This window comes from Cornus florida, unplaced genomic scaffold (assembly GCF_030987335.1).
Source record: "Cornus florida cultivar Cherokee Brave unplaced genomic scaffold, ASM3098733v1 CherokeeBrave_3.0.0_Hap2_Chr08, whole genome shotgun sequence".
Lineage (NCBI taxonomy): Eukaryota > Viridiplantae > Streptophyta > Magnoliopsida > Cornales > Cornaceae > Cornus > Cornus florida.
In genome coordinates, this window is record NW_026775578.1 from 4828306 (window position 1) to 4852103 (window position 23798).

The 23798-nt window shown below is 34.4% G+C and overlaps 1 pseudogene; it reads right to left on the minus strand.

The window, feature by feature from the left end:
- Positions 1-13586: 13586 nt before the first annotated feature.
- On the minus strand, positions 13587-21485 carry LOC132268348 (omega-hydroxypalmitate O-feruloyl transferase-like; annotated as a pseudogene).
- Positions 21486-23798: the final 2313 nt, after the last annotated feature.

The following is a 23798-nucleotide window of genomic DNA, read 5'->3' on the forward strand; positions in this document are numbered from 1 at the left end:
TAAATTAAAAAATTAGTCAAAAAAAAATTCTAAAAATTCCATGATCCAAAGGGAAAAAAAATAAATAAAAAATAAACATACCCCACTTGCAATGACAACCCCAACAACAACAGGTACAAGAGGGTTACGAGGGAGTGGAATTGGTGTGGGCCGTGTGGCCATGCTGTTGTAACAGGTACAAGGGGAAGGAGAGAGACTGAGAGAGTCTGTGTGCGGCGGGTGGCCTAGTTTTTCTTTTCCTTCCATATGCTGCGGGGGCCAAGAGTACTAATTTAATTTAATTTAATTTTTTTTTTATACATACTAATAAAAAAAATATTTTCTTTTGGGGGGCCTGCCTCTGCTCGCCTACCCCTCCCTCCGCCCCTACCCAATGAGGACCTCCGCCCCTACCCAATGAGGAGGACAAAGATGACAATTCCAGCCACCTGCATCACCGGCCACCTCCCCCTTCTTTACTTTTCTATCTAGCTCTATTCTCGCATCAATTCTCCTCCCAGTACTCCCATACTAATCTATCTTTTTCTCAACTGCTTTATAAAAATGGTGAATGTGTCCAAACCTATTTCATTTCAGGTGTTATTGTACTGCTATCCACAGCTTTTGGCAGTGAATAAATAGAATGGTCCACCCTCCCCCTGTTAGGATATGTGTGCCCTAGCATAGCAAATTCTAATTTTGGATTGTAAAAGTCATGGTTTCTTGTCTAGATATTATTATTAAAGCATTATACAATTGGTGAATGGAATGTATTATTTTTCGATTCTTTATGGAATTGATGGTGTCCGCTTGATTACAAAATATATTTATATATGTATGTAATGGCAATTAATACTATGATATAAATTAGTAATCATTAATGGTTTAAAGTCGGTAATTATGGATGGACATTTAATTAGTTAAGACTTAAACCGAGTCCACGATAGATTGAGATATATTGCGAGAGCTGTCGTATGCAATTGCTCTCTATCACAGTCATGGCTTTTGACTCTCAAGCATGAGAGAAGTATAGACTCTTTTATTAATTAATAATTACTTTGATTTGCTCGGCGGATACCTCGGGATCCTTAGATCGACACTTTGGGTAGTTATGTAATTAATAATTAGAGGTCTATATTCTCAATATTTGCATCAGTGTTATTTGTATTTATTTTGTTTTGATTATGGTTGATCACAAATTAAATTCGAAGGCCTTCGTATGTTTTAGACAAATGTTTTATATATATATTTATTTAATAAATTATTATTATTTTTTGTCAAATAAATATTTTATTGTGATCGAGCCGGAAATAATCAAAGGTAACAAAATAATTATATTAATTATGTTGTCGGATTGATGGCTTTAATTATCCGATAAATAATTAAGCATAGAGGGGTCAAAGTGCAACATTGACTTAGAGGTTATTTACTATTTAATTGGAGTGCAATTAATTTCTTTTAGTGGAGTAGAAATTAATTTATGAATTAATTGAATTGGGTCCATGGTTTAATGGACCGGACCAATTATTAATTTATAAGAGCCAAGAAAATAGTAAGCCCAAAAGGATTCTCACCAATAGCCCAAGTTGATATTGGAGTCATGTTAGGATTGAGAAAGTTGAATTAGAGATGGAGAATGATTTATTGTTTCCTTATTCTTATTTTATTTTGCCTATATATTCATGAGTTCATGGATATTTTAGGTGTGACTTGGAGAACAAGAAAAAGGAATACACTTTCTCTCTCTAGATTTTAGGGTTTTGTTTATCTTCTAAAGGAGGCTACCACCAGCCTAGATTCCAAGGTCATTCATCAAGGCATATTGGTGATTCCTAAAGGGAAGATAATAATCAAAAAGAAGGAGAAAGGATCTTACTAAAGGGATCTACAATAAGTGAGAACATTCACTTTAGAGAAAGTTCAAAAGGTTTACTCAGACCTTTGATGTGAGTATTCAATCTGTTTATTGAATTATGCATCATCTTTTATTTATCTTTGCATAAAACTTGTCTCCATGTAATGAATCAAGATCTATGATTGCAAATCCCTCAAAAAGTTTTAAAAATTTGCACGTTTCCCAACAGTGGTATCAGAGCACATGGTTTGATTCATTACTAGAGAACATGTGTTTATAAAATCATATTCATGGATCCAAATTATATATACATATATAAAATTATTGATATATGTTGATGTATGATTTATTATGTTGATATATATTAATACATGTTGATGTATGTATTGAATGGATGATGATGTGTGTTTGGGCCATGGATGAAGCTTATAGGTATATAGAATGTAATTTTATTTTTGGATGAATGTAATTAAGGCTTTGTTTTAGCCGTTTGAAAATTCAATGATGTAATTTAATTTTTTCCATTGTATTTCAAATTGTAAGTATTTAGTAAAGCCATGTAATATTCATCAAAGGATGCTATGAAGCTTCAAGAGGGTCCGAAAGGGTTAAATTATGCTTCAGTAATTTTCTGGAATTTTTCCGAATTTTTCAGGAATTTTTTGAGACTTAATTTAATTTTCTGGAATTTTTCCGGATTTTTTGAATTTTTTTTCGGCGTTTTTCCGGTGGCCGGAGCTTCGCCGGCGGCGAGAAGAGGCGTCGGAGGTGGCCCGGATCAGGTGTGGCAGTGGCTTGGTGAGCCTGGCGCGTGTTCCACACGCGCCAGGAGTGGGCTGGTCAATGACAAGCTAGCGCGTGGATCTCACGCGCCAGCCAAGGAGTTGGTAGACTCCACGCGCGGGAAGGCGCGTGGAGGCGCGTTCCACGCGCCCCAAGCGCGTGCCAGCGCGTGGGGGCGCGTGCAGCTTGCCCTGGGCGCGTGGGAGCGCGTGCAGCTTACCCTAGGCGCGTGTCAGCGCGTGTGGGGTCCTCCGGGCTCGTTCCAAGCGGTGTTTTGCTTCTCCTGACGCGTACAAGCTTCCTATGGGTGTTTACAGACAATTGAAGGATGCCCGTACAGCAAGAATAGTTTTTAAATGTTAAAAGCTGAATCCATTGGCCGTTTATATTGCTTCTGTCTATTATTTGATGCATGGAATAATTTAATAGTTGTTATAATTGTTCATGCATTGGATCCATGATTTTTAATTAAATGGCTTGATTTATATTAATTAAATTATGAAGATAAATTGGATTAGATTGCTAATTAATTTGATGGCATTTATTGGGAAACAGAAAAATTATTTTTAAAAATTATTTTTTGCCTCAAATTAAAGATTAGTGAATCATTTAAAATCCATATATTTTCTAAATTTAATTGGATTAAAATCAAGGCGTTTTGCATGCATTAAATCATGAATTAAAAACCCTAGTTTTATATTATTAAAAATTGAGTGGGAGCGGGGATTTTTATACATTACCCCATGGCCTTCGTAATTATAACCATTATGATTAGATCTTTAAAAATAAGGCTCCACGCATGATTTAAAGAGTCTAGATTACAAGAATGGTTGTCTCACGAAAATATATTTATTAAATAACCATTATAGTTAGATCTTTAAAAATAAGGCCCTACGCATGATTTAAAGAGTCTAAGCTATTAATGGCAATATATTTAATATTTGTGTTTCCGTTGGAGCATTAATTATGTTATACACTCAATCTAAAATCAATAGTATTAGCTCCCCAACGGAGTGGTCTATATTAGGTGATTTTAGAAAGGTTAAATCTAATCGGGAATTATTTCATATTTAGATAAGGCATTGTCTAAAGAGATATGGAAATAATGAGTTATTCTCGTCAATAAGCAATAATGAATTCCGCCAACCGGATAAGTTATTGGCATATTGATTGTCCGATTTTTCATGCAATGTGGTTAAGGGACCCACAATTAATTAATTGTTTTATACTTGCATGATTATTATTATTCACTTTATTTATTGTATGAATGCTTTTATTTTCAGATTTATCATGACTAGTCCATTCAGTCCACTTGCAAACATACTAAAAGAAAATCGATTAACTGGACCTAATTATATCGATTGGAAAAGGCAACTAGATATTGTACTCACATATGAGGGGTTGAATTATGTGCTTACTACTCCTAGACCTTCTCCACCTTTGCCTGAGGATCCTCCTGAGGAGCATGAAGTATTTAAGAAATGGAATAAAGCAGATGAGATGACTAGGTGCTACATTCTTGCTTCACTCTCGAATGTACTCCAAAGTCAACATCTTCAATATCTTACTTCTGCAGACATTATGCTTAACCTTAAGGAAATGTTTGGGCAAATTGGTAAGAGCGCACGCCAAAATGCTATGACAAATTTGATGACCATTAAGATGGTCCAAGGTACTTCAGTTCGGGAACATGCTTTAAAAATGATTGGTTTTTTAAATGAACTGGAGATCCTTAGATGCAACTTGGATGGTGAACTTCAGGTTAACATGATTATCGCTTCATTGCCAGACTCATTTAACTCTTTTAGGGTTAATTATTACATGAATAAGCTTGAGTACACACTCGCTGAACTATTGAATGAGTTGGTAACCTTTGAAGGGATAAACAAAAGCAAGGGTGCATCTATCAACTACACTCAGTCTGCTGGACCATCTACTTCTAGGCCCAAGAGGAGGGGCAAGAAAAAGAAGAAGGATGGTGCCAAAACTGTGGTTGTGCCAAACAAAGTAATCCAAAAGGATAAGGGAAAGAAGAAAGTGCGGGTTGAAGGCGAAGGAAACTGCTTCCATTGCGGTCAACCGGGTCACTGGAAACCTAACTGCCCAATACTTCGCACACAAGGCAAGGGAAAAGGTATATTCATTGTTGAGGCATGTAATGTGGTTGAATCTATAGATTCCTGGTGCATAGATTCTGGAGCCACTAATCATGTTTGCAATTCATTGCAGGGATTCCAGGAGTCCAGAAGCCTCAATGAAGGAGAGATATACTTGCATATGGGATCTAATGCCAAGGTGGAAGCTAAAGCAGTGGGAGTGGTTCATATGCAGTTTGATAGTGGGAGGAGTCTTATTTTAGAAGATTGTCTTTATGCGCCAAATGTTAGGCACAATTTAATTTCAGTTTCTTCGTTGGTTTGCAAAAATTATATTTTTACTTTTGGAAAAAATGTTTTAATTAAATTAAATGGTTGTGTTATAACTTCTGGTGCATTGAAAGATAATCTATATGTTTTAACTCCTAGCTCATATCAAATGTAAAATTATGAATTAAATGCAACTTCATCTAGATTGAATGTTAAAAGAAAAGCAGTTTCTCCAAACTCATTGTATCATTGGCATCTACGATTGGGTCACATCAATCAAAATAGGATTCAAAGGTTGGTTAAAGAAGGTTTATTACCTAGTGAGGCAGAGGAGCCTATGCCAACTTGTGAATCCTGTATTGAAGGAAAGATGACTCGAAGGGCTTACTCAGCCAAAGGAGATAGAGCCAAAGAACAATTAGAGTTGGTGCACACAGACGTGTGTGGTCCCATGAACACCCAAGCGAGAGGAGGGTTTGAGTACTTCATCACTTTCATTGATGATTATTCACGTTTTGGATATATTTACCTAATGCGACACAAGTCAGAAGCTTATGGAAAATTCCGTGAGTTTCAGGCGGAAGTGGAGCGTAAATTAGGTAAACTTATCAAAACACTTCGATCTGATCGAGGAGGTGAATACCTCTTGGGGGAGTTCAAGGATCATATGGTCAATGAGGGTATTGTGCGCCAGTTATCCGCACCTGACTGCCCTCAACAGAATGGAGTGGCAGAAAGGAGAAACAGAACTTTACTTAACATGGTTAGATCTATGATGAGTTTTGCTACATTACCTCTATCATTTTGGGGATTAGCCTTAGAATCAGCGATGTATATTTTGAACTGTGTTCCATCCAAGGCTGTTTCAGGAACGCCATATGAGCTGTGGTTTGGACGTAAACCTAGTTTAAATCACATGCATATATGGGGGTGTCCAGCACACGTGCGAAAGAAACAGGCAGATAAGTTGGAAGCAAGATCAGATGCATGCTTATTTGTTGGCTATCCTAAGGGCACTAGAGGTGGATTATTTTATGATCCCAGGGACAATAAGGTTATTGTCAGCACTCATGCTGTTTACCTGGAGGAGGATTATATTATGAATCACAAACCTAGTAGCCAAATAGTGTTAGAGGAGATGGTATGCACGTCAGATATACCCCCTGTGGACACACCTAATATAAATACTGAGAACGATGAGACACAAGAAGTCCCTGTAGAATTACCATCATCTAGTACATCGATTCCTGCACCGGTCCTTCGGCGTAGTGGGAGGACTATCATCCAACCCGAAAAACTCACACTTTTGGGTGAGGTCTATGAGGCCGTCCCCGATAAGCATGAGTCGGACCCAGTAAGCTATGCGGAAGCGTTGACTGATATAGATGCGAATCGTTGGAAAGATGCCATGAAATCAGAGTTGGAATCGATGTATTCTAACAAAGTCTGGGATGTTGTAGAACTTCCTAGTGGGGTTCAGCCCATTGGTTGCAAGTGGATCTACAAACAAAAGAGAGGAATGGATGGGAATGTTGAGACATTCAAAGCTAGATTGGTTGCCAAAGGCTTCACTCAGCGTGAAGGTATTGATTATGAGGATACATTCTCACCAGTTGCAATGCTTAAATCTATTCGCATTCTTTTGGCCATTAGTGCTTATTATGACTATGAAATATGGCAGATGGATGTTAAGACGGCATTTTTAAATGGCCATCTTGAACAAGACATCTACATGAGGCAACCAGATGGTTTCGTGGTTAAAGGTCGTGAGGACTGTGTATGTAAGTTGAATAGGTCTATTTATGGACTTAAGCAAGCTTCACGCACATGGAACATTTGTTTTGATCAGGCAGTTAAATTATTTGGCTTTGAACAAAACGTGTTTGAACCTTGCGTTTACAAGAAAAAACAGGGTAATGTCATCATGATTCTTGTTTTATATGTTGATGACATTTTGCTCATTGGTAATGATGTAGAAGCATTGTCATCAGTTAAAAGGTGGTTGTTCAATAAATTTGAGATGAAAGATCTTGGAGAAGCAAGCTATATTCTTGGGATCAAGCTTATGCGAGATCGGGTTAAAAAGAAAATAGGCTTGTCTTAAGAGTCTTACATTGACAAAGTTCTGATCAGGTTTGGAATGGAAAACTCTAAGAAAGGGTTTTTGCCATTTAGACATGGGTTGGCTCTTTCTAATGACCAGTCTCCCAAGACTGATAAGGAAATTGAGCAAATGAGACGGATACCATACGCTTTGGCAGTTGGTAGTCTCATGTATGCCATGGTCTGTACCAGACCGGACATCTGCTACTCGGTAGGGATTGTCAGTAGATATCAGTCCAATCCTGGACTTGATCATTGGTCAGCTGTGAAGAATATCTTAAAATACCTTAGAAGAACTAAGAATCTAATGCTCATTTATGGAGGTGATGATCTGGTTCCAGTCGGATATACGGATTCTGATTTTCAATCAGATCCAGATGCCAGGAGATCTACATCTGGATATGTGTTTAAGTTCAATGGAGGGGCAGTTAGTTGGAAGAGTGTCAAGCAGGGTTGTACTGCTGACTCAACCATGGAAGCAGAATACATTGCAGCCTCTGAGGCAGCAAAAGAAGCTGTTTAGTTGAGAAACTTTCTAATTGAACTGGAGGTTGTGGAGCATATAGATCGGCCTATGACGCTTCATTGTGATAATAGTGCAGCTATAGCCCAAACCAAGGACCCAAAATTTCATAAAGGAACAAGACACATTCAGAGGAAACATCATGTGGTCCGTGATATAGTAAAGCGAGGAGATATACTTGTGGCCAAGATTGCATCGGAACATAACCTTGCTGATCCATTCACAAAGGCTTTACCGATCAAGATGTTTGATCGTCATATGGAGAACATGGGAGTTAGATGTGATTTGAATTGGCTATAAGTGCAAGTGGGAGCTGTTAGGATATGTGTGCCCTAGCATAGCAAATTCTAATTTTGGATTGTAAAAGTCATGGTTTCTTGTCTGGATATTATTATTAAAGCATTATACAATTGGTGAATGGAATGTATTATTTTTCGATTCTTTATGGAATTGATGGTGTCCGCTTGATTACAAAATATATTTATATATGTATGTAATGGCAATTAATACTATGATATAAATTAGTAATCATAAATGGTTTAAAGTCGGTAATTATGGATGGACATTTAATTAGTTAAGACTTAAACCGAGTCCACGATAGATTGAGATATATTGCGAGAGCTGTCGTATGCAATTGCTCTCTATCACAGTCATGGCTTTTGACTCTCAAGCATGAGAGAAGTATAGACTCTTTTATTAATTAATAATTACTTTGATTTGCTCGGCGGATACCTCAGGATCCTTAGATCGACACTTTGGGTAGTTATGTAATTAATAATTAGAGGTCTATATTCTCAATATTTGCATCAGTGCTATTTGTATTTATTTTGTTTTGATTATGGTTGATCACAAATTAAATTCGAAGGCCTTCGTATGTTTTAGACAAATGTTTTATATATATATTTATTTAATAAATTATTATTATTTTTTGTCAAATAAATATTTTATTGTGATCGAGCCGGAAATAATCAAAGGTAACAAAATAATTATATTAATTATGTTGTCGGATTGATGGCTTTAATTATCCGATAAATAATTAAGCATAGAGGGGTCAAAGTGCAACATTGACTTAGAGGTTATTTACTATTTAATTGGAGTGCAATTAATTTCTTTTAGTGGAGTAGAAATTAATTTATGAATTAATTGAATTGGGTCCATGGTTTAATGGACCAGACCAATTATTAATTTATAAGAGCCAAGAAAATAGTAAGCCCAAAAGGATTCTCACCAATAGCCCAAGTTGATATTAGAGTCATGTTAGGATTGAGAAAGTTGAATTAGAGATGGAGAATGATTTATTGTTTCCTTATTCTTATTTTATTTTGCCTATATATTCATGAGTTCATGGATATTTTAGGTGTGACTTGGAGAACAAGAAAAAGGAATACACTTTCTCTCTCTAGATTTTAGGGTTTTGTTTCTCTTCTAAAGGAGGCTACCACCAGCCTAGATTCCAAGGTCATTCATTAAGGCATATTGGTGATTCATAAAGGGAAGATAATAATCAAAAAGAAGGAGAAAGGATCTTGCTAAAGGGATCTACAATAAGTGAGAACATTCACTTTAGAGGAAAGTTCAAAAGGTTTACTCAGACCTTTGATGTGAGTATTCAATCTGTTTATTGAATTATGCATCATCTTTTATTTATCTTTGCATAAAACTTGTCTCCATGTAATGAATCAAGATCTATGATTGCAAATCCCTCAAAAAGTTTTAAAAATTTGCACGTTTCCCAACACCCCCATCAATGATTCACGTGGGGATTGTTCTTTCCTCCCATATGATGTGTATCAAGAAACTACTAATTTTGATGCTATCTTAATTTTTATACACTTAGTTATGCCAACTCAATAATAATTTATAATTGATTATTTGAGTGTAGGTGTATGTGATTGGTTAGAATGTAAAAGTCTGTTTGATTTGTAATTTTGATAATAGTTTTTTGTTTTCAAGAAATTAAATACTAAATACTATACAAAAATTTCAATTTGGTTCAATTTTTTAAAAATTGTTTTCTAAAATTTCAGTTATAAAAAAATTTATTTTCATATAATTGCCTCTTATAATTATATGAAAATAGCTTTCTATTATCTAAATTCTTGAAATCTGTTTTCAAAATTACAAATCAAGTATACCTAAAAATTTCATTGTGTTTCATGCAAGAAATGTTTTGGAAAAACTCATAAAATGCTGAAATTCTAAGATCTACATTGTTTGCAACTCTGAAAACAGTTTTCAATAACTCAAAAGACAACTATTTTCAGAGAAATATAAAAACAGTTATCTAAAAACAGACTTTTCAATTATTGAATTTTTGAGAAAATTGAAACAAACAAAGTTTTTTCAAAAAATTGAAAACAAAAAACTGTTCTAGAGTTACAAACTAAACATGCCCTTATCTTTCTCAAAATTTTCACCTTCTATCTTACCAAACTCTTAAAAAATCTATCTAACCAAACTCTTAAAAAGAATTCAATTTTTTTTTTTTTTTTTTTTTTTTTTTTTTTCATTAAACAAACCCTTAAATAAAGTGAATACACGGGTGACATATCATTTTTTCTTCTTCAAATTTGAGCATAGGTGCTAACGGATATGTTATTGCTTGTGCTAATTACTTTATTTCCTTTACTAAAGTGGTTCCTTGGAATCGACAAGGATTAGGATCTGGGTATATTTGAAATTTCAATTGTTTAAATTTCTTGATATCCATTTTAGTAATTGAAATTGATGGGGGGAAAAATAACCCTATGATGACCGACCACTATTTCTTGTCAACTTTATGAGAATAAAGGATGTTGTCATTATATTCACGAGGATAAATGAAATCTTTTATTAATGATAGAGCAAATCTCAATCATCGACATCTACTCAACGAACTCTGTTAAGGATGAAGGAGACTCAACTATCGACATCGGTTGAACCAACTTGATTTCAATAGACAATTATAAATAGGGCATCGGGCCATTAAACAAGATATGAGAAAAACTAGGGGTGCAATTTGGGTTGAAAAACTCGAACCCAACACGATTTTTCACAAGCTTGAACAATCATTTTTATAATTAGGGTTGAACTTGGGTTGAAAAATCTCAACCTTGAATTTATCTCCCACTAAAGGTAACATAGCAAAACCCCTTAAAACATGATTTTTTTTCCTACTTCACTTTGATGATGGAATGAGTTTTCCTTCCAAATATATTTATAAGTGAACTCGTTATTCCTTCTTGGGCCTACAACTTTTTATTTTGCATCATCTCATATAATATATTTGTGGTAAAACCTCTAAAGCATAATTTTCGAAACTATGAAACTTTGGCTCCATCAAATGATAAATATGGACCATTAACACCATTCATATGTAATAATCCCTTTATAATATATAAAAGGTTTTTTTTTTTTTTTTTTTTTTTTTTTTTTTTTTTTTTTTTTTTTTTTTTTAAGAAACTTACACACACCACCCACATATACACCTACTCTACTCTTTTGAAAGACTCAAACCTTCTCATCCACTTAGAGCATCTTCAACCTAATGTTATTTGGGTTACTATTTGTAAAATATAGCAGATGGGCTTCAAATGGGCTCTCCAATGGGCTGTTATTTAGCCTGCCAATTTTTAACTTGGCCAATTGTTTTGCCAATTCTAGCACAAGAAATGACACTTGCTATTTCTGATATTTCGTTCCTATGCAGGGCAACAGAGAGAGAGAGAGAAGAGAACAGCCGCATCCCGATCATTTTGTTTCGTCCTCAGCCCTGCCCTCCTCTCTCCCTCTTTCTCTCTCCTACACCACACACTCTCTCCTCAAACCATAGACAACTCGCCTACACCATAGCCACTCCTTCGTCGCTTTGAAACTGTAGAAGGAAGCTATTTCTAGGGTTTGTTGAAAGCTGATCGTGTTCGTTTGCAGATTGTTTTCTCCATTACAAATTTGATATCTGTAAATCTTGTGGCGTTATGATTTTTTTGTTGAATGGAAAGCCCCATGTTAAGAGAGTGAAAAAATTGAAATTCCAAGATCTCAAAGATCGCCTTTGAATTTTCTCGTCTCAGGTTTCTCATTTTCTTTTTCTCGGTTCCCAATCAAAACAAAACTCAATTTTTACATATATATTTATCTATACACTTCATTTGTGTGTGTCTCAGAATCATCTTTAATTTCTCATTTATATACCAAATTGTTTTTTTCTTTCACTTTCCTAAGTTTTTTCCGACAACGGTTGCAATGCTGCAGCCGGCCTCCATTGGGACGAATGATCATCCCATATTCGATTTTTAAATTTTATTTTATTTTATTTTTCCTTTAATTTTTGTTCGCAAGGCTTAATTTTGAGAATTTTGAAAAATTCATTCAATTGTTTATTCTTATCATTTTGGGTTTAATTGAGATGTTAACCTAATTGGGAATTTAGCAAAATTTATTCAATTATTTACTGTTCAGTTGTATATTTCCCCAGAGGTTATGGACTGGGGTTTTTGAAGTGTTTAGCTGGAATTGGAATCTTTGTTAAGCAATTCAACCAGGAATATATTAGTTTCTTGTTAGATTTGTTGTTTATACTCGTTTTATGTATTTTGTCCAATGAATTTCAATTTCATTCTAAAATCCGGCATGGGCTTTGTATTTGGGATCCAAATTTTTCTCTCTATGCATATGTTTTGTGTTGATTTGATTTCCATGTGTGTGTATATGTATTTTGCAGTCTTCAATTCAATTTCAGTGTTGATTGGCTTTCTTTTTTTCCCATCAAATAAATGGAACAATTTCGAAATTCATTTTTCTCATCTTTTTTACATATACACTTTCTCAATTTCAGTGTTGTTGCTGTTGTTAGAAATAATTTCATAATCTGAGATTAAAAATAAATAAAAAATGTGTTTGATGATATTAGAGCGTCAGTGTTGATGTTCCGTGTGAAGAAGAGGTGGGATATATGAGTCTGTTTGCAGCAAGCCCCCATGTAAGAGGTGGGATATAGGTTCTACTTGGTAATGTAGTGCTGGGATGTAATGTCCTGTTGTAATGATGTTTTTGCCCCAGAACCATCTTTCTGGTGTAAATTTTAATCTCTAAATTAAAGCAAAATTTTTTATAGCAATGTTTAAGTGACAAGTTCATCACAAATAATTAGTCACAGGATATGGGGCTATATAATCAGGAATTGATAGTTTGATATATTGCAAAGTTATCTCTACCTTTTTAGGCCACCTTCCAATTGTACAACTCTAGTATTAGATTCAATATTTCCATGGTTCGTGTTAGAAGTGTTTCAAGTGTTTATTGAATATAGGTTCTACTTGGTAATGTAGTGGTGGTAATGGTAGTTGAAAAAGAATAGTAGTTGTGTCAAAAAGTAGCATTTTTCATGAAATGCACCATTGGAGCAAAATTACTAAAATGTAACATTTTGACATTATAGCACCTGTCAAAATATAGATTTGGCATGCGAAAATGACTTTTAGCATTGGAGATGCTCTTAGGGATAGAAGAGATACAAGAGATGCACTGGGTCACAATTGGTTCACAAAATTCTATGTGAGTGTAATATAGTCTAACCATAAGGTGTTTGTGTAATTAATTCTTATGTTTTTACACATATAACAATTCAAAGTAACCAATGGGATCCTTCAATGGTTGAAAATATGGACTGACTTGGTGTCAAAATTCAAATCAAACGTCTCCTTTGATTGGAATCAGACTCCAAGTATCAGTTGACCACAATCATTTTATGTTGTGGTGTTGAGTATTCTTCACAATCAAACATTCAACAACCATCGAATTCTATATATATAAGTATATATACCCAGATCCTACTATGTATACAATACAACATGACAACGCATATATGAAGAAAATAAATGCTTTTACACAGAATTAACAGAGTCAATCATAACTCACAAGTACATATATGAAGAAAACCCCACCCTGGAAAACTAATTTTTTAATAATAAATAGGAAGCTGGAAGTTTTCTCTTGATCAAATTAGTTGTGCAAGTTGTTGGAAGATCTCCATGGCAGAGGCTGGCAAACCCAGATTCACATAAATGTTTTTCCTATCTTTCACCTGAGAAAGGAACATAGCTACTCCGTTCCCGGGGAGATCGGCAAACCCTGCTACTAGGGGCTCTCCCCATCCAAAGTCGGTGGTGTGGAAAGGCAGCCTAGCCCATGTAGTGATGAGAAGTGTTGTAGTAAGAGAAGGTCTAGCTCTTTTATTTACTTCCAAATAATCTATGGCAGATCTCATGTAACTTTCCGTCACCACCATAATTGCCTCCTGAACTTGTCTCACTGCAGATGACAATGGCTTCTCAATTAGCTCACCTGCACTACAAAGACAATTTGTTATGACAACCCCATTGCCAACGAACTTCTGTGGCATTGGTGGGTTGGATCTAGACCGTCCGTCAACAGCCAAGAGGAGCCTTGTCTGTGTTGGAAACGGGGGCATTAAAAACATAAACTTTGGATGAGATTTGAAATAGATTCTGTTAATAATTTTTTACGGATCTTTAGACAAGCGCGTTTCTCTCCGTAAGGAGATGAATGTGGTATATTTACTTTCTAAAATCCGTTTCCGGATGAATGAGAAATTAGCTCCAAAGTGTGGTGTTTTGATAAGCCTAAATGGGTATGCAAAATGTGGGAAGTGTTTGTCCCACATGGAAAAAATGTTGAAACAAATTGAAATTTAAATAAGCTGAGTTTATGATTTGGGCTTGGGCTTGGGCCTAATTGTAAAGTCCAGATTATTCTTTTTTGGAATTTTGGATTGGGCCTAATTTTGGGTTGGGCTTATTTAAATGGGTTTCACAAATGAGTGGGTTTTTTGGGTGGTTGGCTTTTTGAATTAAAAAAAACTACTTTTTAGTTTTTCTAAAATGTTACACCTTTTAAATTAAAAAACCATATTTTAGTTTTTCTAAAGGGTTACACCTTTTAAATTAAAAAACCACTTTTTAGTTTTTATTTTATTTTTAAAGGGTTACACCTTTTTTCAAACCATCATAACCCATGGTTGCACCCACTCGAAAAGACACCATGTGAACCATTGCAACCTATTGGAATGGATGTGTCTATTGGTGAACAGACACCATGTGAATCATTGCAACCTATTAGAATAGATGTGTCTAGTGGTGAACAGACACCATGTGAACCATTGCAACCTATTGCAATAGTTATGTCCAACAATGAAGAGATACACCCAATCCGAAAAGGTATATCTGTTTCTATAAATACCCCCCTTTGGATCATTTGCAATTAATTCATTTTCATTTTCTTCTATCTCCCTCTCTAGACTGGAACCCAACCCAAGTGGGTTCAAACCATAGGTTAAGTGGTTCGAGCCACTTCGACCCTAATCCAATTTCATCGAGCCATATTAAGATTGGTCCAAACCATTTGGTTCGGATTACACCCAATTCAGCATTTATATAGTATATAGATGCATTTTTGAGTCAGAGAGAGTATTACACGGAGGAGGTTCGCCGTATCCACGAGTTTGTAGTACTGCTACTGGTGGATGTAGACCGTTGTATCCTGGGAGATAGACGCCACTGAGTCTGTTAGCACCATAGCGGGGCGAATCTGTCTTAAGGACATAGTATCTAATACTAGCCTCGGTCCAGGTTCATTCCTTACATATTATTATTATTTTATTGCTTTATTTTGCATATTTAATTAAATATAGAGTTGCATATTTAATTAATGATTTATTAGCATATTGTTAATTATCTCATGACATATTAGTGTAAGGGTTGTTATATCTTAAAAGTCACATTAAGCATATATTTTTCCAACAATCTTAAGACAGATTCGTTCCTTGCGTAGATTTTATTATATGTTTATATTTAAGATATAAATAAGTAGATATTATACTAATAGTTGAGATATGATAAAATAATGTTATATACATTATTATATGATAATATGTTAAATATTAATGCATTCAATATTATGTGAAATTGAAGCATGTTATATAAGTAGATTATTGAATTATTCAATATTGGTTAAATTATTTAATTTTGTAATATGATATTATGAAGTATATGACATTACCTTAAACATGTACCAACTAGAGGTGAAAAAAAAAAAAGTACTTCGTTACTTTTATCATTGGTTGCACAAGATACCGTTATGTGTATTTGCCACGAAGCAAAGATGAAACCTTAGAAATGTGACATCATATGAATTATGGAAAGGTTGAAAACACCTTTCTATAAATTCTTAAAAGTGTGGGGGTGTCTATTTAAGGTTGCAGATCCTACTCCTATGAAAGGTTAGAGTGGACCTAAAATGTGACAACCTTGTAGGTGAGTGTGTCGTGGACGGGTGCAAGAGGCACTAACAGGCTACCACACTAGGCGAGCTACAAGTGCACAGTCCCTACACATAAAACCTTTGATAGGTAATGCTCATAACAGTATTACATATCATTTCCTTGTGCATAAATCATACAATGAAAATAAAGATGAGCTTAGAGGTAGTAAAAAGGCTAGAACGTCTAAATCTTTTATTCCTGATTTTCTAGCATGTTTATTGGAGAATAAGCCACAAAGCTTTAAGGAAGCAAATTCTTCTCTTGATTATTATTATTTCTTATATTAATTATATGATATAATTAATCATGTGATATAATATGAAACTATATTGTTATGCAAGTTTAATATTATTTTTATAAATGTTTACTTTCATTTGATATTATAAATATTGAACTATGTAGTTGAATTACTTAATGTGTATTGTAATTCAAATTTACAACATAATTTATTTAATATGTGATATTATTGAATTTTGTATGAATGGACTAGTCCAACTATGTCAACTCTTCTGATAGTCAAAGGAAAACGATCTATACTCGTGTTTAAGACACGTATAGCTGTAAATGGGCTGAATCAGAGAAAATTTTCTAATAACTCGAAAGAATTTAATGGAAAATGTTATGAATACACTAAGCAAGTACACCAAGACAAGCTAAATCAAGCTAGTTAGCTCTAATATACAATTTAGCTAAAAATTAAAATGTTATTGAGTTGCAAACTAGTTAGCTTAGGTATAAGCTAAAATGATTAATGAGGTACACAGAACCTAAGAGGAAGATGAAAAACTGTCAGTTGGTTCTAGCTCTTAACTTGATAGTAAAAAAATATATATATGAGGGTGATGAGTAGCCATTTTAGCCATAAGCTATTTGAGTTATACATCATATCTGCTCATGTAGAAGGGAATAATACTACTTGTAAAGTAGTAGTTTTTGAAGAATATTCTTCAAAACAAATTACTCTACTACCAAGATAGACCACTTAGATAAGTGTGTACTAAAGGTATAAGCTACTAGAATTGCTAGCTAAACAAACTTAACTTCAAGCCAGTGGTAATAACTGAAAAGTAGGTGCTCATCATAATTTAGTAGTGAGATATGAGAAGAGTGTGTAATAATACTTGAGAAGTGAGTGCTCACTCTGTGGTGATTATATCCAAAGCTTAAATAATAAGATAATTATTTGCTTAAATGATTGAGTTATGTGATGTGCAACATATGAAAGGTTACATGTTAATATGACTGACTTAACATGAACCTAAACATGAATAACTCAATTATAAATATAAAAGATGTAAAAACAAATATTAATTAGAGCCCATTGTAATTAATATTTTTAGCATTAATTCACGGTAATGTCAGTGAATTATTATAAGAAAATGCTAAAGATAAAGTGAGTACATATGCACTAGAGACTGTTATATATACTTGTTGAGAAGCGAATATGGAACCTTAATAAGGTAGATGGGGTGAAGTATTTAATATATGGTACTTTCATAGTTGAAAAATCATAATAAATACATTAGAGATAAAACTTCAGGATTATCTCAAAGTTGTGGGGGGATATTGTCCATAGATAAAATTTGCTATGAGTTACCTCACCAAATAAGAAATACTTATAAATGTAGGGTTCTTAATCCTAAGAAATTTTGGATAGAACCAAAAATCATTTATAGTATTATAACAATAGTGCATATTGTTTCTTATGAGGAAAATATTATGGAACAACTAGAAAAGTTCTTTTTTCCAGCGGAAGAGTCGAGTTATTTGTTCCAGTTGAAGAGTAAAGTGTGCAAGCTTATAAGTCATTGAGTGGATTAAAGTTAGTACCAAGACAATGACATAAATGTGATGTATAAGTCATTGTATGCCTTAAAAAAAAAAAAATTAATGATATACTAATTAGTATATTTGATATGAAAGATTTAACCTCTAATAACATAGTATATTCTCAATAGAGTGAGATTGAGATAATACTAGTTATGATAACAAAAGCCTAGCTAACTTTTGTAGATGTAAATCTCAAATATAAATACTAGCCGAAGTATATCATTGGTTGAGATTGCAAGGCATCTTAATAACTGTGTTTAATTGCACATTTTCAATCTAGGATCGGATCACTAAAAAACAATAAATTGGGTAGTTGAGATACACCCTAAATCCAATATTGCATAGATCGAGGTATCTAACTAAATTGGAGGTGTAACAGTGATGCAATCTGGATATGGGATATTAAAGACTTCAAATCCAATAGTGGATATGTCTTTTATATTAAAGGTGTAGTTCTATATTCTTAATATAACTCAAAGTTAGAAACTTTGAATAAATCAAATAGGGAAGTCAATAGATTTCACCTAGAGGACAATTCAAAGTAAGTCTACACCTGTGCCACTAAAGAAAATGATATTGCTAACAATAAGCAATTTTAGGGCACAAAGTATACAGTTGCTCTCACCTGGAGAAATCTCTGCAGAGTGTAATATTTCTAAACGCAACCTTGTGGCCACATATAAAATTGAAGGTTGTACTAGAGAGCAATTGTACAGTTCATCGAGGGGAATGGGGTTTAAAGCCGAAAGCTAACAAGTCACCTTAATGGAAACCCAACCTAGTTGACTGGAGATCCCAAGATCTAGGTTCAAAGGGACAACAGAAATTCTGAGTGACTCACCAGAAGCACTAGGAAGATATAAATCTTCTACCCATTTCTATGATGAAACAGTGCTACCTACAGCGATGATCAGGATAAGCTACGTTTTTAATGACTCTTATACCTTGAAAATTCAAGTGGGGTTTGGTAGGATACTCTTAATAAGAAGTCACCTATATGAGTGTGAAGTGGGGCCGCTTCTATGAGAACTATAAAGGCTAAGTTTTCTAGAGCACTCATTGAATACCAGGACTTGTTCAGGGCCAAAATGAACACAACAATGAGAACCAACTTTGTGAGGAAAGCTACTGTGTGTTTGTTATTGTCTTGGTTTACACAAACGGCTGAACAGTTCAAGACATCGCGTTCACTGGTTAGCCAGTAAATCCGATAGCAATACACTAGGGAAGGTTCAAAGCCAAAAGCCACTTATCCTAATGCAGTAACTTTTCGACTATACTCTCTCTAGTGTCTGCATGATCATCTTTTGCATTTTACGCAAATTTCCATTCATGTGGGGGATTGTTGGAAACGGGGGCATTAAAAACATAAACTTTGGATGAGATTTGAAATAGATTCTGTTAATAATTTTTTACGGATCTCTAGACAAGCGCGTTTCTCTCCGTAAGGAGATGAATGTGGTATATTTACTTTCTAAAATCCGTTTCCGGATGAATGAGAAATTAGCTCCAAAGTGTGGTGTTTTGATAAGCCTAAATGGGTATGCAAAAGGTGGGAAGTGTTTGTCCTACATGGAAAAAATGTTGAAACAAATTGAAATTTAAATAAACTGAGTTTATGATTTGGGCTTGGGCTTGGGCTTGGGCTTGGGCCTAATTGTAAAGTCCAGATTATTCTTTTTTGGAATTTTGGATTGGGCCTAATTTTGGGCTGGGCTTATTTAAATGGGTTTCACAAATGAGTGGATTTTTTGGGTGGTTGGCTTTTTGAATTAAAAAAAACTACTTTTTAGTTTTTCTAAAAGGTTGCACCTTTTAAATTAAAAAACCATATTTTAGTTTTTCTAAAGGGTTACACCTTTTAAATTAAAAAAACCACTTTTTAGTTTTTTTTTTTTTTTTTTTTTAAAGGGTTACACCTTTTTCCGAACCATCATAACCCATGGTTGCACCCACTCGAAAAGACACCATGTGAATCATTGCAACCTATTGGAATGGATGTGTCTATTGGTGAACAAACACCATGTGAATCATTGCAACCTATTAGAATAGATGTGTCTAGTGGTGAACAGACACCATGTGAACCATTGCAACCTATTGCAATAGTTATGTCCAATAATGAAAAGATACACCCAATCCGAAAAGGTATATCTGTTTCTATAAATACCCCCCTTTGGATCATTTGCAATTAATTCATTTTCATTTTCTTCTATCTCCCTCTCTAGACTGGAACCCAACCCAAGTGGGTTCAAACCATAGGTTAAGTGGTTCGAGCCACTTCGACCCTAATCCAATTTCATCGAGCCATATTAAGATTGGTCCAAACCATTTGGTTCGGATTACACCCAATTCAGCATTTATATAGTATATAGATGCATTTTTGAGTCAGAGAGAGTATTACACGGAGGAGGTTCGCCGTATCCACGAGTTTGTAGTGCTGCTACTGGTGGATGTAGACCGTTGTATCCTGGGAGATAAACGCCACTGAGTCCGTTAGCACCATAGCGGGGCGAATCTGTCTTAAGGATATAGTATCTAATACTAACCTCGGTCCAGGTTCATTCCTTGCATATTATTATTATTTTATTGCTTTATTTTGCATATTTAATTAAATATAGAGTTACATATTTAATTAATGATTTATTAGCATATTGTTAATTATCTCATGACATATTAGTATAAGGGTTGTTATATCTTAAAAGTCACATTAAGCATATATTTTTCCAACAGTCTGTTGATCAGGTTTTGGTTTTAGAGCCTGAGTTCGAGCTTTCCACACAAAAGCCGAGAGTGCTTCAAATGTGGTGCAGTTGGCCACAACCCCATCTTCCATGGCTTTCATTTTAAGCTTTTCAATCTTGTCAGGGTCAAAACAAAATGATCTGTATACCATTTTTTCTTCTTTTTATACGTCTGCAGTGTTTGATATATCTTCGATTTCAATGAATTCGTAATGAGGAAACTCGATCTTGGGTGGGTTTCTAGCTTTGAGTATGGTTCTATCTAGGGATGGAGGAACCTTGAGGACCAAGCCTCTGGCAATTTCACCCCATGAGTTTACGAATTCCGTAGCAGCAATTCCGTCAAATATAGCATGGTTCCCGCATATCCCTAGAGCAAATCCTCCACATTTGAATTTTGTCACCTGAAACATAATATTTATAGCAGTAATTCAGGGGAATCAAATATATATATATATATATATATATATATATATATATATATATATATTGAGATATTATCTAAATAAAAACAATTGGAATAACTTGAGAATACCTGAGCCACTAGAGATGGTAAGTGTAGTAGTGTGTTATTATTGGCAACAGGAATTTCATGAACCAGCTTCTTTCTATGTTCCACAAGACCTAGCTCTGTTTTGCCAACTATATATTGTATGGTACAGTTGGCTTCTGCCTCAACAAAAACAGCAGCTTCCCCATTGCAATCCACTATCATTTTTTCCTCCGAGCTAAATGTGATTCGCCCGGCAACCTGGTAGTAATGAACAAGAAGTTTTGACAAGGCCTCCTTGATTACTTCCACAGCTTTCTCGTTGCCTTTGCTCTCTGATTTGAAGCAGTAAATGGTGGAAACTGTTTTGTAGTCTTGATCCATGTTGGAGAGGAAGTATACACCCTTGTTTGTGTCTTCTGCAGGAGGAACCAGGGTTGGCTCTCCTTTCTTCACACTCAGTTCAAACACGGTCTTGTTACTACCATTCTCCATTAAAACAATTCCAAGTTGTTAATTCCAATACCTGTTTCACAACCAAATAATTTCAAGTTATACAGATGAAATGAAGTGAAGTTCATAAATTGATTGTTCTGTGTTTATTTGGTGCCCTTACAAATGTGAGGATCGAAATACCTTAATGCTATGGTATCACCCACTAATTAAATACTGCTGTAATATGGTGTGACAGAAGAACTTGCTAAAATAAATATATTTTTATTTATGTAACAAGATATAATTAGTTGATGACAACAATGATATGACACTCCTTATGCAAAAAAGATTTTCTCATAAATGGTGTACTTAGCATTACTACGACAACAATGACATGATACATTCTGTACAAAAAAATGACCAAATGGAAACTAAAAGACAAATATCTCACACTGAGCAAAAACTCTAAAAAAAAAAAATTACACAACTGATTTTTACCTATTTTACTTTGACGAAGAATGCGTACATACATATTTATTTGTGAGCTTGCTATACAAATCAGTTGCAATATCTCACTTTAACCAACAACTTTCCAATTCCTTTTGAGATCACACTACAAGCTTTTAGAATATATCTGTGGACCTGTGGTGGTGCAAAAAAAAAACTAGGTTTGTGATCCCAGATGAAATCTTTTACTTTTGACCCGTGAATACAACAAACGCATATATTGAATGTCCTTTATAGAAAAAGCGCTATTCAAATGTTTTGTATTGCATTATTGAAAAATCTACAATGAGTCCTATGCATAAGCAAGGCGAATTTGAGTCCAAGAATGTACAGCGAGGTGTGGGCATCAAGTAAACTAAGGAGGCTAATGAGCTATTATGCATGAGGCTACTGAGGTAGGATAGATATTGTCGCACCTGAATTTTGGACTTGAAACATCCGCAAAACATTATGATTACGTTTTACCTAAAAAAAAAAAAACATTGTGATTACGGCATTCTAAAATAATATTTTCATATATTCATCCATTAGAAATTCGTAATTAAAAAGTTATAATATGTTTTTCAAAAATAATTTTAGGTTTTAAAATAGAAGTAATGTTCTTAGGCATTTGTCGATATGTGGATTTGGAGTTAAGCAATTTGATACTCGACTCCTTGTCCGTTAGTAATTTTAGATTTACAAAATCATGAAAAATGAATTTTTGGCCTTCTCAAAATTTAATGATGCATGAATATAAAAAAAAAGTATGCAATTTTGAAAATATATATGATTAAATGAAGAAATGTGATAATATTGGAGGGAAAACAATTCATTTTGTACTTCCCCACTTACTACATTTCTTCATTTAGACCCGGGCTTCAAGAGACGAACGAAAAGAAGTGAGCTAAGAATAAACCAATAATTTGTTACTCTATTTTCTGTATAGAGGTTAACTCCATCAATATACATTGGATAGAGTATTCCATAACTCCGGTCACCTCGACTTAATCCTCAACATAGAATACACACTAACTCAGAGGTTAGACCCGGACTTCAAGAGGCAGATAAAAAAAAAATGTCTAAAGAGGGTAGGTGAGAGTACCTTGTTTCTCTCACTTGAATGGAATTAGTGTGTGTGAAATGAGGAGGGGGGTATTTATGAACGGAATTAGTGTGTGTGAAATGAGGAGGAGGGGGGTATTTATGAACGGAACGTTGATACGTGGGCATTAAATGAGGTTGGCGGCAGATGAGGGGTGTTTTTAGAAGTGGTTGACAGCATTGAAGTACACAAGATATATCGGGAAAAAAATATATACAAGATAGACATAAGAAATAAATACTACGTAAATAAATATTTATGTGTACAATAGCATTTAACTATTCTATGCCACGTCAATAATTATATCTTTAAGTTAATTATTTGAGTCAATAATCTGTATTTAACTTATTTAGATTATATTGGTAGTACTCAAGCTTGTTGACAACAATATTTGTTATACATCAAATGGGTAATAATTCAGCTGGTGTAAAATTGATCTTTTAAAAAAAAGTTAGGGATTGGAGCCTCAGTGAAATTATGTATTTGTAAGTTTACTTTTATCATCCAAAAATATATATGTTCTACTCTGATTTGTATTGGATGAAAATCATATCCATCCTTTCACACCATTTTTACAATCCTCATTAGGCTTCCTTATGCATATTTATATTTTTTATTTTTAAAAAGGAATAGCCTAATGCATGATGCTTTTGTTACTGGGATTTAATGAAAATCATATCCGTCCTTTCACACCATTTTTACAATCCTCATTAGGCTTCCTTATGCATATTAATATTGTTTATTTTAAAAAAGAACTAGCCTAATGCATGATGCTTTTGTTA